This window comes from Capricornis sumatraensis, chromosome 12 (genome assembly GCF_032405125.1).
Source record: "Capricornis sumatraensis isolate serow.1 chromosome 12, serow.2, whole genome shotgun sequence".
NCBI lineage: Eukaryota > Metazoa > Chordata > Mammalia > Artiodactyla > Bovidae > Capricornis > Capricornis sumatraensis.
In genome coordinates, this window is record NC_091080.1 from 80,872,616 (window position 1) to 80,890,756 (window position 18,141).

The 18,141-nt window shown below is 40.3% G+C and overlaps 1 protein-coding gene across 1 annotated transcript in view; it reads right to left on the minus strand.

The window, feature by feature from the left end:
* Positions 1-18,141, minus strand: part of LOC138089050 (ATP-binding cassette sub-family C member 4-like) — a 204,649-nt gene that overhangs the window by 96,748 nt on the left and 89,760 nt on the right. The window lies entirely within an intron of this gene.

Here is an 18,141-nt window from a genome sequence, read left to right on the forward strand (position 1 = left end):
CCTAAGACTCATTCCAAGCGCTAAGTCAGTAAATAAACACTTGCAAAATACTTCAATTAATCCCAATCATTATACTAATTTTGCTTTAGTTATCAAAATTAATCTGATGTGATACTTTTAAAATAAACATTATTATTATCTCTCTGTAATTTTTTTTCCCACAAAGTGGTTCACAACAACTGACATTTCAGGAAATTGTAGATTCCTGTAGTCTTCATGTTGTGAGTTTACTATCATGGTAATGTCATTATTTCCACAGGTGTACCAGGTGTGACAAACATAGACTCATGCTTAAGCATCCAAGAAGACCAGAGGGACGTAGGCAGGAAAATGGCAATATTATGTAATGACTAAAGATCACTTACCATTATTGATTTTATTTCCCTTCTCAAAATCCACAAAAACAGTATATCCTAAAGGCTGCAAGACTGGAAGACTAGAACTAATTTCTAATGAATATCTAGTCCTTTAATGACCAAATTTTAAAAAACTGAAGCTACACACACGCACGCGCACACACATGACTTTGGTGTAGCAACTCCTGTTACCTAGACCCCTGAATTTCTTTTATAACTGAGACTCCAGAAAGCCAGCCTGCAGGTGAGACATGGGAACCTGACCTGCTCTTCCGGACCTCTGTCAGAGATGACTTCCTCCCGAGCCCTGCACAGCAAGCCACAGGTGGACCGTGAATGAGCAGCAGCTGAGGGCTGAGTTTCTGTGGCCTGACTGTGGCTCTGCTGTCCTCCACAGGGCACCTGGCTGGCAGAAGCACAGGGTGTGCCCATGCCAGGGGCTGGGGCTGCTGGAATATTTCACCCTTAGCCAGGCTATCACAGCCTGTGTCTCAATTTTCCTTTCTCAGGTTTAGGAAATACATACTCCAGAAACTGTCTCTCAGTGACACTTTTGCAGGCCCAGTGACAACTTTTCTGAGCCTCTAGGAATGCCTGCTTTAGAGGGCAAATCTCAGGATTTAACAGGCTCATGCAGGTGAAAGAACCCAGTCACGATGCCACATAAATTACCAGGTGCTCAACCACCAGTGTAAGATGATGACTCTGAGCCCCAGGTTCTGCAGCATCACGTCCCCTGGGAAAGTCCACCAGGAGCTACAGGAGAAACTTGGTAAAATGCAGATGCTGATTCAGGAGTGCTGGGGGAGCCAGAGAGTCTGCATACCCTCCAAGCTGGCAGGTGACACCCTTTCTGCTATTGTCCAGGCGGTTTAGAGGGGCAAGAAACTGGGTTATTATTTAATCAGTTGTGCTTCAGGAACATTAAAATCAGATGGGCAGTTTTGCAGATATTCCTACAAAAGTTGTGACCTCTCTGGTCATTTTTATACTTCTCAAAGTAGCAATTTTGAAATAAATAAAATATATGTCAAAATGTTAAAAATGTGGTTTAAATACTTGTAATTTCTTTGAAAAATGCAACTTTTTAACATTGGCAAGATTCAGAAACACTACAAGTATGATTTGGCTTAGAAAGTATTGAAGGCAGTACTGAAAATTTTTAAAATAAAGTGAACAGTATGTAAAAACTACCCCTTTACCTTTCACCAGATATGTGAACCTTAAGGTCTGAGAGACCAAGGGTTGGCAAAGAGTGTAGAATACAAGAAGAATAGAAACAATGAGAAAAAAACATCTCCCCACATAGTGACTACACAAACTAAACCTAATATCAAAGATCATCAAAAAACTAAGCACTTATTCACCAGTGAGCTGAGTGTAAAAAAATGTGAGATCAGAAAGTTCAACAGTTTCTTCCTTGCTCTAAGAAACATTAAGAGAACATATGGTGTTTGCAGAATATTTCCTCTGGCTTTGGGATAAACTGGGCTTCCTAAGGGGCTCAGTGGTAAAGAATCTGCCTGCCAATATAGAGAGAAGCAGGAGACAGGGGTTCAATCCCTGATTCGAGAAGATCCCCTGGAGGAGTAAATAGCAACCCACTCCAGTATTCTTGCCTGAAAAAATCCCATGGACAGAGGAGCTTGGTGGGCTACAGTCCATGGGGTCATATAAAGGACACAACTGAGCTACTGAGCACACTTTAACTACAGCTGTGATATCAAGTTCACAGCCTTGTAGTAATAAAGTTTTCTCAGAAGTCTCCAAATGAAATATTAAATCCTTATCATGAATTCCTTTCATATACATGCCATAACTCTTCATCCAAATAACATGAGGTCCCTGATGGAAGATCTCCAGGGATGTAGAGGGAAGAGGGATTCAGATGAACAGGGGGAACCCAATCCATTTTCAGACTGGTCTGTGTTAGAGGATTTCTCACATTAAACTGAATCTTGTCTTCCTAAAACATCCTTACTTATTCTGCCCTTATAACCGTACAAGGTGAATCTAATTTCTCTTGATATGACAGCCTTTCAAATACTTGAGTGAAATGAATCATATTCTTTCTAGCAACTATTCCTTGGTGCCTCAACGATCCCTCATTAGGCATGGCCCTATATTGTCTGCAGTCTCTTGACCAGACCCAGACAGCCAGTGTCAGTTAATGCCTTGTGCCCAAGTCTTGATTACTTTAGGGTAAAGTGGTATCACCACCTCCCCTCATCCTGCATAGACAGTCACAAAGCTACAACCACAGTAAATTCTAGAGGCCAGATCATGTTTTGGATACATCACTTCCATCTGTAAGCACAGGTAGATTTGGGAGGAACAATTTAACAATATGCGTAAACTACTCTAAGAGTGCATCCCTTCTGACCCAGAAAATCCATGTCTGGGATTACATCCCCAGGAGTCAGTAAATGCATCAATCTGTTGAATGTGGCATATTTATAAAGTCATCTGAGCAAGTCTGAAACAAGTCTGTAATGTATTACGTGCAACTTTATTTTTTTTTCTGCCCACTCTTATTTCTCTACACTGTGTATTATTTGTGTAAAAATGTAAAGTAGAGGGAGGACAAGGAGGAGGAGGAAGAAAGGGGTGATAGAGAGGATCAGGGGAAGGGAAGAGAGAAAGGCAGAGAGAAACAGGGGTAGAGAGATAACCCCCCTTGAAGACCATGATATCCAAGAACCAATCAGTGTCCTCCTAACTGCTCTGGTTCACAGTTTTCTGTCTTGTCCACAAGACAGAATATCACAAAAGATGCCATTGAACTTGTCAAAATACAAATTCATGATGATTGTATTTTAAGAACCGAGTCTATACTCTAAGCTAGACTCAGTCACCTTTAAAATTCTGACACCTGACCCACAACTAGAATGTCTCAGCTTAGTTATAAACAAACTGTTTCTTAAAACTTTGAAGTTCCTACATCTGGTCTTTGCTCTATCTTTTTAAGCAACAAAAATTAAATATTTATGTATCATAAAATATCAAGGTATATTTTTACTGAGGTATATTCTACATCTCATAAAATTCACCCATTTCAGGTGCACAATTCAATTGGACTGGATTTTAGTAACTTTACTGAGTGATGCAACCACTATCAAAAATCAGTTTTAAGATATTTTTATGCTCCAATTAAGATCTCTCCTGCAATTTACAGTGATTCCCTATCCCCCTTCCACCCTCAGGCAACCACTACTCTACTTTCTTTCTCTATAAATTTGCTTTTTCAGAACATAACATCCAAATGGATTGTATAATATGGGGTCTCTGGGTCTGGCTTCTTTCATTCAGCCTAAGGTGCCTAAGGTTTCTGTGGTTCACCAGTGACATAGTATTTGTCTTTTTGAGTGCTATTTTTCTTTTTTTTACCAAAGAACTAGTCTTATATAATTATAGTTAAGTCGCTCAGTCATGTCCGACACTTTGCGACCCCATGAATCACAGCACACCAAGCCTCCCTGTCCATCACCAACTCCTGGAGTTCACTCAAACTCACGTCCATCGAGTTGGTGATGCCATCCAGCCATCTCATCCTCTGTCGTCCCCTTCTCCTCCTGCCCCCAATCCCTCCCAGCATCAAAGTCTTTTCCAATGAGTCAACTCTTCGCATGAGGTGGCCAAAATACTGGAGTTTCAGCTTCAGCATCATTCCTTCCAAAGAACACCCAGGACCAATCTCCTTCAGAATGGACTGGATGGATCTCCTTGCAGTCCAAGGGACTCTCAAGAGTCTTCTCCTACACCACACTTCAAAAGCATCAATTCTTCTACACTCAGCTTTCTTCACAGTCCAACTCTCACATCCATACATGACCACTGGAAAAACCATAGCCTTGACTAGACGGACCTTTGTTGGCAAAATAATGTCTCTGCTTTTTAATATGCTGTCTAAGTTGGTCATAACTTTTAGTCATCAGAAAAAAAAAACTCCATATCAGGTCACACCACACCTGATCTTGCAAGTAAGAGCAGATGTGTTCTGTGACTCTTCAATATTGTGAACTTCTTTATACGTGTCCATGGTTAGCTTCATTAATGGTTCCTGAACGTAATGTTTTTGAAAAGAATCAGCCATTGGTTTGACAGCCCTTCAGAAAGTCAGACACCAGGAGTGCAGTGCCAAAGCCAGGCTTTTGGGGCAGGGCGCAGAGGATAATAAAAGACTCACTGTCCCACTGAGAAGTGGGATCTACATCCATGCAGCATATTGAAAAAGAAGCACAGTCTCTCCAAAGAGGCATAGCAAACACGTCATGCAGGGGCATGGATTAAAACTGGGCCAAAGAGGAGTAAAGCCTGGAGATGATCACCAGGCTGAAAAGGATCCCTGTGCGCATGAGAGAGCCACTAAGGGAGGTGGGCCAGCATGGACTTCCTGCATCATTCTACATAAACTAATTCAGCTTGGGTGAGCCTGAGAAGAGGACCTCAAGCTATAGAAGTCGGAGTTTCATATTTTGTTTGTTTTTGTTAGAATTAACAAAACTTAATTGCTGTCAGAATAGGTCATCAATACGGTGGCTGCTCAAAGAAGGTTATGAAACTAAAAGAGCAACAGAAACATTAATAGGAAACCACCAGTGGAAAACCGCCAAGTAATGGTCCTCCTCTAGCCTTCAGCAGCAAGACACCTTTAGGTAACTCATTCAACCTCCACTGAGAGGAAAATCCCTCATCTGTAAAAGGGAGATGATGAAAATCACAGGATAAAAGATCATGAAGATGAAAGAGATTATGTATATGCAGATACCATTTAAATTACAAAGTTCAGTTCAGTTCAGTCGCTCAGTCATGTCTGACTCTGTGATCCCATGGACTGCAGTATGCCAGGCCTCCCTGTCTATCACCAACTCCCAGAGCTTACTCAAACACATGTCCATCGAGTCATTGATGCCATCCAAAAATCCCTTCCTCTGTCATCCCCTTCTCCTCCCGCCTTCCATCTTTCCCAGCATCAGGGTCTTTTCCAATGGGTCACTTCTTTGCATCAGGTGGCCAAAGTATTGGAGCTTCAGCTTTAGCATCAGTCCTTCAAATGAATATTCAGGACTTATTTCCTTTAGGATGGACTGGTTTGATCTCCTTGCAGTCAAAAGCATTAATTTTTTGGCACTCAGCTTTATTTATAGTCCAATTCTCACATCCATACATGATTACTGGAAAAACCATAGCTTTGACTAGATGGACCTTTGTTGGCAAAGTAATTTCTCTGCTTTTTTTATTATTTTACTTTATTTTACAATACTGTATTGGTTTTGCCATACATCAACATGAATCTCTGCTTTCTAATATGCTCTCTAGGTTGGTCATAACTTTCCTTCCAAGGAGTAAACATCTTTTAATTTCATGGCTGCAATCACCATCTGCAGTGATTGTGGAGCCCAAAAACTAGTCTCTCACTGTTTCCCCATCTATTTGCCATGAAGTGATAGGACCAGAGGCAATGATCTTCGTTTTCTGAATGTTGAGCTTTAAGTCAAATTTTTCACTCTCCACTTTCACTTTCAGCAAGAGGCTCTTCAGTTCTTCTTTGCTTTCTGCCATAAGGGTGGTGTCATCTGCATATCTGAAGTTATTAATATTTCTCCTGGCAATCTTGATTCCAGCCTGTGCTTCATCCAACCCAGCATTTCTCATGATGTACTCTGCATATAAGTTAAATAAGCAAGGTGACAACATACAGCCTTGACATACTCCTTTCCCGATTTGGAACCAGTCTGTTGTTCCATGTCCAGTTCTAACTGTTGCTTCCTGACCTGCATATAGATTTCTCAAGAGGCAGGTCAGGTGGTCTGATATTCCCATCTCTTTCAGAATTTTCCAATTTGTTCTGATCCATACAGTCAAATGCTTTGGCATAGTCAATAAAGCAGAAATAGATATTTTTCTAGAACTCTGTTGTTTTTTAGATGATCCAATGGATGTTGGCAATTTGATCTCTGGTTCTCCTGCCTTTTCTAAATCCAGCTTGAACATCTGAAAGTTCATGGTTCACGTACTGTTGAATTCTACCTTGGTGAATTTTGAGCATTACTTTACTAGCGTGTGAGATGAGTGCAATTGTGCAGTAGTTTGAGTGTTCTTTGGCATTGCCTTTCTTTGGGATTGGAATGAAAACTCACCCTTTCCAGTCCTGTGGCCACTGCTGAGTTTTCCAAATGCCAGTTTTGCTGGCATATTGAGTGCAGCACTTTCACAGCATCCTCTTAGGATTTAAAATAGCTCGACTGGAATTCCATCACCTCCACTAGCTTTGTATATAGGGATGCTTTCTAAGCCCACTTGACTTCGCATTCCAGGATGTCTGTCTCTAAGTGAGTGATCACACCATCATGGTTATCTGGGTCATGAAGATCTTTTTTGTATAGTCCTTCTGTGTTGTCTTGCCACCTCTCATGTGAAAGGTGTTATTCTTATTGTCGTTTGAGGACTTTAGAGCTTTGAAGGGCATGAAAGATAACCAGGCCTAGTCTTCCCAAATTTTATCCTGGGAAGCATCTGAGATTTAACAGAGTTGCCTTGGAGAATGAAGGAGAAGTAGAGGAAAAGACATCCCCTCTGTCTCCCTTATTGTCCATCCCTTGCAAACAGAGCCCTTTTCATTCGTCTGGATGTTCACCTTAGAGATGGTAATTTAAGAAGGGGGTTCTATAGCAAACAGAAATATTTGAATTCATTTGTAGACCAAGTTTCTGATGTTGGAGGAGATAAGGTCCCACCTTGCTCAGGATGATGCAATAGTATTAAGCATACAATATTTCATCATGGAGTGGGTGCTACTGCCAAGCCATCCTGAGATTTCCATCCAGCAGAGAGAGGAGACAAGGAACCTCACTTTTCAGGGCAATTTCCTACAATATCATTTGCTGCCTCTTATTTTCACTAGGGATAGTGCCCATCTTACCTCCCATCACTCTTGATTGTATACCCTTATCCTGATAAAATTTTTTTTCTCCCCTCTGCTTACCCACTAAGAAGGTCCTCAGTCCCCACCCACCCTGTCTAGATCTCAACCTTAGCCCTTTCTTTTCCTGAGACTCTTGATGACAAATATTGCTTCCAGGAATCTGCCACTCACTTGAACTCCTTTAACTTTATCAGACAGGCTGGGAATAATTACTCCTCTCCCAGGAAACTGCTAGAGCCTTGACCACAGCTAATGGAGCAAAGTACCAGGGGGTCCTAACCCATGACTAGCCACCAAGTCATTCTGATTTCCCCTCCTGAGTATTATAAGGCCAGGAAAAACCAGAAGAGTAGAGCAGAGTCACCACACCAAGCAAAGGTGAGAGACCAGGGAGCTTGGGCACATGCACGCATCCTGTGACAGTGGCTCCAATACCCATGAGGACCCCAGTTCCTAGCTCCAGGAAAGTCAGCATTGCTCCAGGTGCGCAAGACGCCCATTTCCTTTCCATCAAGCCCTCTTCCTTTGAACTAACCTGGGTAGATTCCGCCACTAGCCGCCCAAAAGCCTTGACTAGAACAGTCACCACAGGTAAAACAAAAGACTGCATACTAAAATTAGTTGGGGAAATGAGACGTTTTTGTAAAGTTAAATTTTCAAATTACTACTTAGGAAGAAACTATTAGTGAGAACTTTTTTTCATAAGGACTACAGAGTTTTGTCATCTTAAAAGCTGACAGAAATACATCTTTTCTTGAAACTCAGATCTAAAATTTTGAGCACCAATGATCTCATTGGGTTTTCTCTTTTTTTCCCCCCTCTGGTCTGATTTAATTGTTTTTAAACATGGCAATGTCCTTTGGGGTTGCTATTGGTTGCCTAAAATGCACTCCAACCCCCACCTATCCACTATTTTCTTTAAAAAATTTATAACACTGTGCTTTCAACTGATCCATCTTGCTGTTGCCAGCATCTTACTCCACCCTCAATCTTTATGTTTATAGCTGAGAACCAAGGATACCCTGCAACCAAGTGGGGCCCAGAAGAAGACTCCACAGGCTCTTAGCAAAGCCATAAGTAACTCTCATATTTAAAGACATAGTTTTTCTGACACTTTGTTTGATGAGGAACTGTTTCATTGTGCTTTCAGATTCCACCAGAGACCTGGGTCTATTCTCAGAACATATTATAATATAATCTATTTAGTGGTTTAACTACTGTCTATGTCTACTAGCCTTGAATTCACATCTAGATTATACACCTTTCATAAACATGGACCACATTTCACACACAATCTAAGATATGAAGCCTTCTGTGCTTCTGGACTCTTACACAAAAATAGGAAACATATTAGTAAAATGAGTATTTCAAAAGTGGCTCTTACTGAAGCAAGACTGTAAGATATGTAATCCACTTAATGACCATCTTGGTACATGTCAATATGTGCAAAAGTTGGAAAGATTAATTCTGATCACTACGGAGTCTACCAATGCTCATGTCTTCCTTAGATCTCCCAGGGATCTGCTTAAAATGTAAATTCTCAAGAGCATATGTGAGGTCTGAGATTCTGGATTGCTAACAACTCTACGATGATGCTGATGTTGCTGGGTCCAGGGACCACACTTTGAGTAGCAAGGAAGAAACTGAACATTTCTGTCACTCATACCCACCTCTGGGAGCTAAATAATCTTTGTCCTAATTTTCCTCTGTGTTTGTTTTTAAAGCATCTAGTATTTGACAGAGATATTTTGCAGCTATGCTTTGAGAGATACGCTGTGGCCAACCACCCTGAACCACCTCTGACTTAACTACAGGAATGGCCATGCACAGATGAGACTGGAACTATCTGAAAGTTATTTTTGCTTCATTACCATGTTAAGATTTCTACCCAAGGTGGGAATTTGTACTGGACTAGGCACAATTCCCGCCATGTGCAAAGGAGTGTGGAAGACTGCACATGTTCCAGCTAACCTGGCTGTTCCCAGAAATCTCTGCCCCTTTCCTAGAGCTCCAGTGACATGCCTGCCTCCTATCCCTTAAAGTTCCTCTACTCCCACCTCCCCTTGGGGAGAAGGTGTGTTTTGAGCATAAGCTCTCCCTTTATTCCTTAATCAATGAATAAAGTTTCTGCTCTACTATACACAACCGGGTTTAAAAAGTAGCATTTGTGATTCCAGGCAAAGAACCCATTCAGGAGTCACTGACCCAGTGGGAATCATCTATACCTTCTATCTCAAGAACATTTAAATTGATCTTGTCTTATCTACATGTATAACTATTGCCCTTTTAAATTCCATTCTTTACTTTCAGGGGCTAACAACCACTTGTCTTCTTTTTATTCACACAAATTAAATTAGAATATAGAGTAGGGGATGACAGAGGATGAGATGATTGGATAGCATCACCAACTCAATGGACATGAGTTTGAGCAAATTTGGGGAGACAGTGAAGGACAGGGAACTCTGGTATCCTGTAGTTATGGGGTTGCAAAGAGCCAGATATGACTTAGCAACTAACAAAAACAGACATTGCTAGGACAGAGATTTTGTCTATTTTATTCACTGCTGTTACCCCCGAGCCTGGACCAATGCCTCATTGCTGCTGCTGCTAAGTCACTTCAGTTGTGTCCGACTCTGTGCGACCCCATAGATGGCAGGCCACCAGGCTCCTCCGTCCCTGGGATTCTTCAGGCAAGAACACTGGAGATGCCTCACTGGAACACCTCAAATAGAAGGCACGTGAATATTCTGAGTGAATCAATAAAACAAGCTCTTCTACTATAAATAAGTGGTTTGTCCTCAAATTCCAGTCTCTATTGATATTTTGAACAATCTCTCTTTTTATTTTTAAGCTGTTGTTTTCTAACCTGGCAAAATTCGTTTCAAAGTGAAGCATCTGGTCCACCATATTGTCATCAACAAAGCTCATCATGTTGATATATGGCAAAACCAATACAGTATTGTAAAGTAAAATAAAGTAAAAAGAAATAAAGAAATAAAGGTAGAATCTGCTGCTGCTGCTGCTAAGTCACTTCAGTCGTGTCTGACTCTGTGTGACCCCATAGCCGGCAGCCTACCAGGCTCCCCAGTCCCTGGGATTCTCCAGGCAAGAACACTGGAGTGGGTTGCCATTTCCTTCTCCAATGCATGAAAGTGAAAAGTGAAAGTGAAGTCGCTTAGTCGTGTCCGACTCTTAGCGACCCCATGGACTGCAGCCCACCAGGCTCCTCCATCCATGGGATTCTCCAGGGAAGAGTACTGGAGTGGGGTGCCTTTGCCTTTTCTGGTAGAATCTGGGAAATGAGATAAAGTCTAACTCCTTTTTCCCTTTCAGTTTAGTCGAATTTCATGTGCTTATAGAGTATTATGTGCAGAAGCCTTGCACCTAACTCTTCAGATCAGAGTCCCTAGAGGGAAATGGCTTTAAGATGGTGGTGGGGGGCAGGTGCAATGACAAGAAACCTGTAAAGCACCCTTGCTTAGGGCCGCCTTTAGGGGAGAGAACAAGAACTTTAGAGTGCAAGCTCGTACCTCTCCATTCTCTGATCAAGGAACAAAGATTTTCTTTACTTCTGAACTGAACTCAGCCTCATTCTGTTGGCACAAGCAACACCAGGTAGAAAGACACATGTTAGAGACAGATTCACCCAGGTTATAGAGACTCAGAAAATTCATATCAACACATCTATGATACACAGCCATTTTACTGGACACACTGAAAACCCCTATTAAATATCTGCCACTAAAGATAAACCAGTAACATCATAGGTAGGGCTGGTGTTAAGTTGATATGAACAGTGATGGCCAACCAGCCTTTGATAGCCTGGGCCCTTGATTGGGTACTGCCTGCTCCACTGGATGCTAAATACATTAAATATTCAAAGAGTTTTTAAAAGTTACAGGAATTCTCTCTTACCAAACCATAATTAAAGTAAAACATTTAAAATAACTCCACTTCAAAATTATATTATGTAAATTACTGGCAGTTGAATGAATTGATTAACAAATGAACAAATGACTGAAAGAATGAATTGGGACAGATGGTCTAAAAAAAAAGCATAACTGATTAGGAAAGTCCAGGACTTGAGAGCCCCCTCATCGCAGGTTTTGTTCTGCTCTGTAACTTGGGGCAAGTCACATTGCCTGTTGCTAAATATGGTAGGAGACTGACCTTGAAGGAGTAGGCACCCCTCACACATGGCCCCAGGGAACCCCTCTGCCACAGCCACCATAAGAGCTTTGCAACAGGGTGTAATTGATACTTTACTCTTCCTAAGTATCAGAGGCAGGGGTAGTGTACTGGGAAACTAGACCAGATTAGTTCCTTTACCTGTGGATGCCATCCATATGTAACACACACTATCACATAGGAGTTTGGCTAACAGCTCAGTCACTGTCAGGAATGTACAGTAGAGAAATTAACAGGCAGAAATATCTCTGAGTGACTCTGAAACACTGCACATCTGATGAAAGCTATGGAGCATGTCTGCTAGAAAATGCTCATGGACTCAGCTTCATGATTTCTGAGGATTCCTAAACAATGAACCACAGGAAGTGGGGTGGCCACAGAGAGATGTGGACCAGGTAAGAATTGCTGATTCTGAGGGAACAGGACACTACCTACCACGGGACTCCTCCTGCCACAAGAATGCATGACTATCTCCAAGAAGGGTATTTTTCCTGGCCCAGTGCACCTCAACTATCTTTCAAGGCAAAATGCACAGTCTCCATCTCATACCTCTGGGAGAATTTTAACTGCCAACAGATGAAATCTCTGTCCTGCAGCAGATCTCTGAAACATTAGATAGTGTACAGAAACTCTTATCACAAAAATCCTCTGAAGTCCTTACAAACTATTTTGGCTTTCTTTTTCACCAAATTATTTCCAAGTAAGTTCTGCAGGATGATAGAATTACTGGATTTCAGAGCTTCAGGCCTCTCAGATATGACTGAGGTCAAATATCAAGACTCACTTCCTGCCTGATTAACACAGCTACTAGCAGCCAGGCGTTAATGAAGTAAGTGCTCTCTATCTTCACTCAGAACTCTTAACCAAGAACTATATATTTCTTCATCTCCCTCAATACCACTATATAACCCAGCCAGCAGTTTGCTGCATTTAAATGATTCATTTATTAATGCTAATTGGGCAGTATTTATGGGAGAGTTGTATTTGTTCTGTTGTGTACATTATGCCTTTAACAGCTTTAAAAACATAATCTACAGTTTATAAGAACTAACCAAGAATCCTATTTTTGTCCCAAGCTGTGTAAACCATATTTTACTGAAGGAGAAGTTCTGAAGTATCAGAATGCCCATCTAATAGAAATGTAGAAGAGCTGCCTGAAATTAACTGGAGTGAACAAGCATGAAATGTCTCTAAAAACATTCTGTAAATAACATTTGAAGGCTTGACAATCTAAAGATCAGTTCAGTTCAGTTCCGTTGCTCAGTCATGTCCAACTCTTTGTGACCCTGTGAGATACAGTTCACCAGGTCTCCCTGTCCAACACCAACTCGCGGAGCCTACCCAAACTCATGTCCGTTGAGTCAGTGATGCCATCCAACCATCTCATCCTCTGTCGTCTGCTTCTCCTCCTGCCTTCAATCTTTCCCTGCACCAGGGTCTTTTCAAATGAGTCAGCTCTTTGCATCAGGTGGCCAAAGTACTGGAGTTTCAGCTTCACCATCAGATCTTCCAATGAACACCCAGGACTGATCTCCTTTAGGATGGACTGGTTAGATCTCCTTGGAGTCCAAGGGACTCTCAAGAGTCTTCTCCAGTACTACAGTTCTAAAGCATCAATTCCTCAGTGCTCAGCTTTCCTTATAGTCCAACTCTCACATCCATACATGACTCCTGGAAAAACCATAGCTTTGACTAGATAAACCTTTGAAGGCAAAGTAATGTGTCTGCTTTTTAATATGCTATCTAGGTTGGTCATAATTTTCCTTCCAAGGAGTAAGCATCTTTTAATTTCATGGCTGTGGTCACCATCTGCAGTGATTTTGGACCACAAAAAAATAAAGTCTGCCACTGTTTCCACTGTCTCGCCATCTAAGAGGAACTAAAAAGCCTCTTGATGAAAGTAAAAGACGAGAGAGAAAAAGTTGGCTTAAAGCCCAACATTCAGAAAACGAAGATCATGGCATCCGATCCCATCATTTCAAGGGAAATAGATCAAAAAAGATCTTCATGACCCAGATAACCATGATGGTGTGATCACTCACTTAGAGACAGACATCCTGGAATGTGAAGTCAAGTGGGCTTAGAAAGCATCTCAATGAACAAAGCTAGTGGAGGTGACAGAATTCCAGTCGAGCTATTTTAAATCTTAAAAGATGATGCTGTGAAAGTGCTGCACTCAATATGCCAGCAAAACTGGCATTTGGAAAACTCAGCAGTGGCCACAGGACTGGAAACGGTCAGTTTTCATTCCAATCCCAAAGAAAGGCAATGCCAAAGAATGCTCAAACTACTGCACAATTGCACTCAGCTCACATGCTAGTAAAGCAATGCTCAAAATTCACCAAGGTAGGATTCAACAGTACGTGAACCGTGAACTTTCAGATGTTCAAGCTGGATTTAGAAAACGTAGGGGAACCAGAGATCAAATTGCCAACATCCATGGATCATCTAAAAAACAACAGAATTCTAGAAAAATATCTATTTCTGCTTTATTGACTATGCCAAAGCATTTGACTGTATGGATCAGAACAAACTGGAAAATTCTGAAAGAGATGGGAATACCAGACCACCTGACCTGTCTCTTAAGAAACCTGTATGCAGGTCAGGAAGCAACAGAACTGGACATAGAACAACAGACTGGTTCCAAATCAGGAAAGGAGTATGTCAAGGCTGTATGTTGTCACCCTGCTTATTTAACTTACATGCAGAGTACATCATGAGACATGCTGGGTTGGATGAAGCACAGGCTGGAATCAAGATTGCCAGGAGAAATGTCAATGACCTCAGATATGCAGATGACACCACCCTTATGGCAGAAAGCAAAGAAGAACTGAAGAGCCTCTTGATGAAAGTGAAAGGGGAGAGTCAAAAGGTTGGCTTAAAGCTCAACATTCAGAAAACTAAGATCATGGCATCAGGTCCCATCACTTCATGGCAAATAGATGGTGAGACAGTGGAAACAGTGAGAGACTTTATCTTTTGGGGCTCAAAAATCACTGCAGATGGTGACCACAGCCATGAAATTAAAAGATGTTTACTCCTTGGAAGGAAAGTTATGACCAATCTAGACAGCATATTAAAAAGCAGAGACATTACTTTGCCTACAAAGGTTTATCTAGTCAAAGCTATGGTTTTTTCAGTAGTCATATATGGATGTGAGAGTTGGACTATAAAGAAATCTGAGCGCCAAAGAATTGATGCTTTTGAATTGTGATGTTGGAGAAGACTCTTGAGAGTCCTTTGGACTGCAAGGAGATCCAACCAATCCATCCTAAAGGAAATCAGTCCTGAGTGTTCATTGAAAGGTCTGATGGTGAAGCTGAAACTCCAGTATTTTGGCCACCTGATGCAAAGAAGTGACTCATTTGAAAAGACCCTGATACAGGGAAAGATTGAGGGCAGAGGAGATGGGGACAACAGAGGATGAGATGGTTGGATGGCATCACCGACTCAGTAGACATGAGTTTTGGCAAGCTCTGGGAGTTGGTGATGGACAGAGAGGCCTGATGTGTCCATGGGATCATGAAGGGTCGGATATGACTGAACGACTGAACTGAGCTGATCTGAACTCCCATTAGTCTATCAGCTGATTTCTCAACAGAAATTCTACAAGGAAATGGCCCGATACATTTAAAGTAATGAAAGGGAAGAAAGTAAAACCAAGAATATTCCACCCAGCAAGACTCTTGTTTAAGATTTGATGGAGAAATCAAAAGCTATCCAGATAATCAAAAGTTCAGAGAATTCAGCACCACCAAACCAGCTTCACAATAAATGCTAAAGGAACTTCTGTAGGCATGAAATTCAAGAGAAAATAAAGACTTACACAAAATAAACCCAAAGCAATTAAGAAAATGGTAATAGGATCACATATATTGATAACTACATTAAATATAAATGGATTAAATACACCAAAAAAGACAGAGACTCACTGAGTAGATGAGAACATGTTGCATGGATGCATTTCCACTTACCATGTTACTCTGCTTGATCCCCCAAAATTGTATGTGATTATTGTATATTATTAAGTTAATCATGTTCCCTTTATGACTTGCAATTTTAATTATCTTTTTTTTTTTTGGTCTGGCTATTGATTTATTTGATAAACATCTTTTACTATTGTGATTATGTAACCATTACTCACATAATACCACTGTATCAGGATTGGTCAACAGAAAAATAATAGAAATCTGTATCATCAAAACTGCTATTTAATACAAAAACCTGTAATCACTTTTTAAAATCCAGATGCATATCAGAATTATCTTGGAATTTTTTGAAAAATATAAATACCCAGGTATTGCTTTTTTTCTCCAGAACTCCAGATGTTTCTAATAAGCAGCCATGTTAAAAAACAACTGGACTATATGGTGATCTTTTAATTTTACCTAGCTTGTTTCACTCCCATTTCATTTGTTTTCCAATTTATCTCTCTTTTTTATTGATGTACTTTCTCAACCCCTTATCAATCATAGTAGAAAAACTTGTGTATACTTATATATAAATATGTATAATATATGTATTTCAGAAAACTGAACAATTCTTGCCTAACTAAAAAATTTATGACATCTTGATTCTACTTGTTTGACTTAGTATGAATAGAGTGCTAGATGTCTAATTTTTAAAAAATAGACATGCAACAAGTAACAGAGGTTTACTGTATAGCACAGGGAACTACAGTTAATATTTTATAATACCTTTAATGGAAAATAATTTCAAAAATAATATATATGTATAACTGAATCACCTTGCAGTGCACCTGAAACATTGTAAGTCAACAATGTTTCAATAAATAAATATATATATTAAGAAAAGCATTAAAAATAAACACTTCAAAAAAAGAAAGAGGTCCAACAGCCTAACACCATAGTACTAACAATGACATCCCTCTTGTGTGAGTGTCAAGTGTTGGGAAACATGGTTTTTCCCAATCACTTGCTCTTGGATGCTCTTGGATGGTCTTTTGCAAATTGTTTTCAGCCCAGCAAGTTGATATCACTACTTCCTTGTTTCCAAGTTTAATAATGGAATCTCTCTTTCTCTCTCTCATTTAGACACATTATCTTTATTTGGGGAGAAGAAAAAATAACTTTCTAACTATCTATTTAACAATCGGCCACATCTCAATAACCTTTGCACATGATGACTTTAACTGGGGGCACTTTTTTGCATGCCGTATAATTAAGGATTTATTTGAAATACCTTATGTTATAAACTGAAATAAACCTGGAAAACTACAAAAAAAAAAAGAAAAAAGAATAAGAAGAAAGACAGGGACTATTTGTCTCAACGCTGGGGACCACAACTTACAACCAGTAGATGATCAGTAAATGCTTGATGAGTGGAAAGGCCCCCTCTTCTTACCTGTTAGAACCTGAGGCCAAGAGAAGTGGCTGGCACAGTTCTTCCAAGGCTCTGTTCCAGCAGAACCAGAACATCTAACATCTCCACCTACATCCCAACTCCCTGTCCAATAATAGTTTTTAAATGTCTACTTATGTTTAAAAATGGCTGAATTCCTCATTATTTCTTTATGGCCTTTAGTTTGTAAGGCAAAACTATTAGGTACCAAATATTTAACCCACATAAGCACCATGATTTGCCTTCAATGCTCAGCTAAACCCTAGGAAATGTATTACATGTCTGACGGTTCCATTTCCTTGACTGACAGACACAGAACTTAGAAGCTTGGATAGTCTGGTTCTAGGAACCAGAGCTTCCAAAGTATCAATACATGTGGTTTTCTCTTCATGTGATCACAAACCAGCAATAAAATCCACCATAAATAATCTACTGTAAATTTTACTTTGACAATAAACTATAGGAAAGAGTTCAACTGAATATACCACTGAAGTAGTAAATAATTCATGGCCCTGAATCCTTTTGGGCAAAGCAGGCCTATAATCTTTGCAGTATAATACTTATTTGGGCTTCCATTTTCCTGAAGGAATGAGATTCTGCTAAGAGATAGAGGAAGGGGAGGAAAACAAGCACCAGTGTGCCGACTGCTCTAAGATTAGTGACTTTGAAGATTTAAACTTGATCCCAAATCCTTGAATAATAAATAAATCAGCATCTGGAGACCCTACAGGTCTTGAACATGAAGAACCTGGTTAACCGTGGTCATGAGCACCCAGAGGCTGAAATAACAGAAATCCAGTCCCACTTAAGGCTCCCAACTTGATGACCATAATTTTTATGTTAACTGACAAAGTGGAGCAACTTCACAGCCATAATAGTATGGACTTCTCCAAATGCTTCCTCACTACAGCTTCATAATAAAATGAGATCTGTATGGGCCTTTGTAGTTAACCATTCTGTGCTTGGCTCACTGCCTGGACCAAACAATATATTTTGAATACATCTACACAAGATGCTCCCCTGAATAGTTTGCATTAATCCTCACAAGAGTCTTGTGAAACAGGAAGGGCATGTGAAATTACTCTCATTTAACAAGAAAGGAGGTTCCCAGATATCACTTCCTCATCATCAGTAAGGTTCACTAGTCACTGACCATGAGATAAGTGTTGTGAGTATATTAATAAGCTTATTTCTAACACAGTCAAAAAGTATATTAATAGAATCCTCATTTAGAGATAAGAAAACGGACACAAAGAAATTAAGTAACCAGCACATAAGAATTATATTAATATAGCTATAACCTGCTATTAC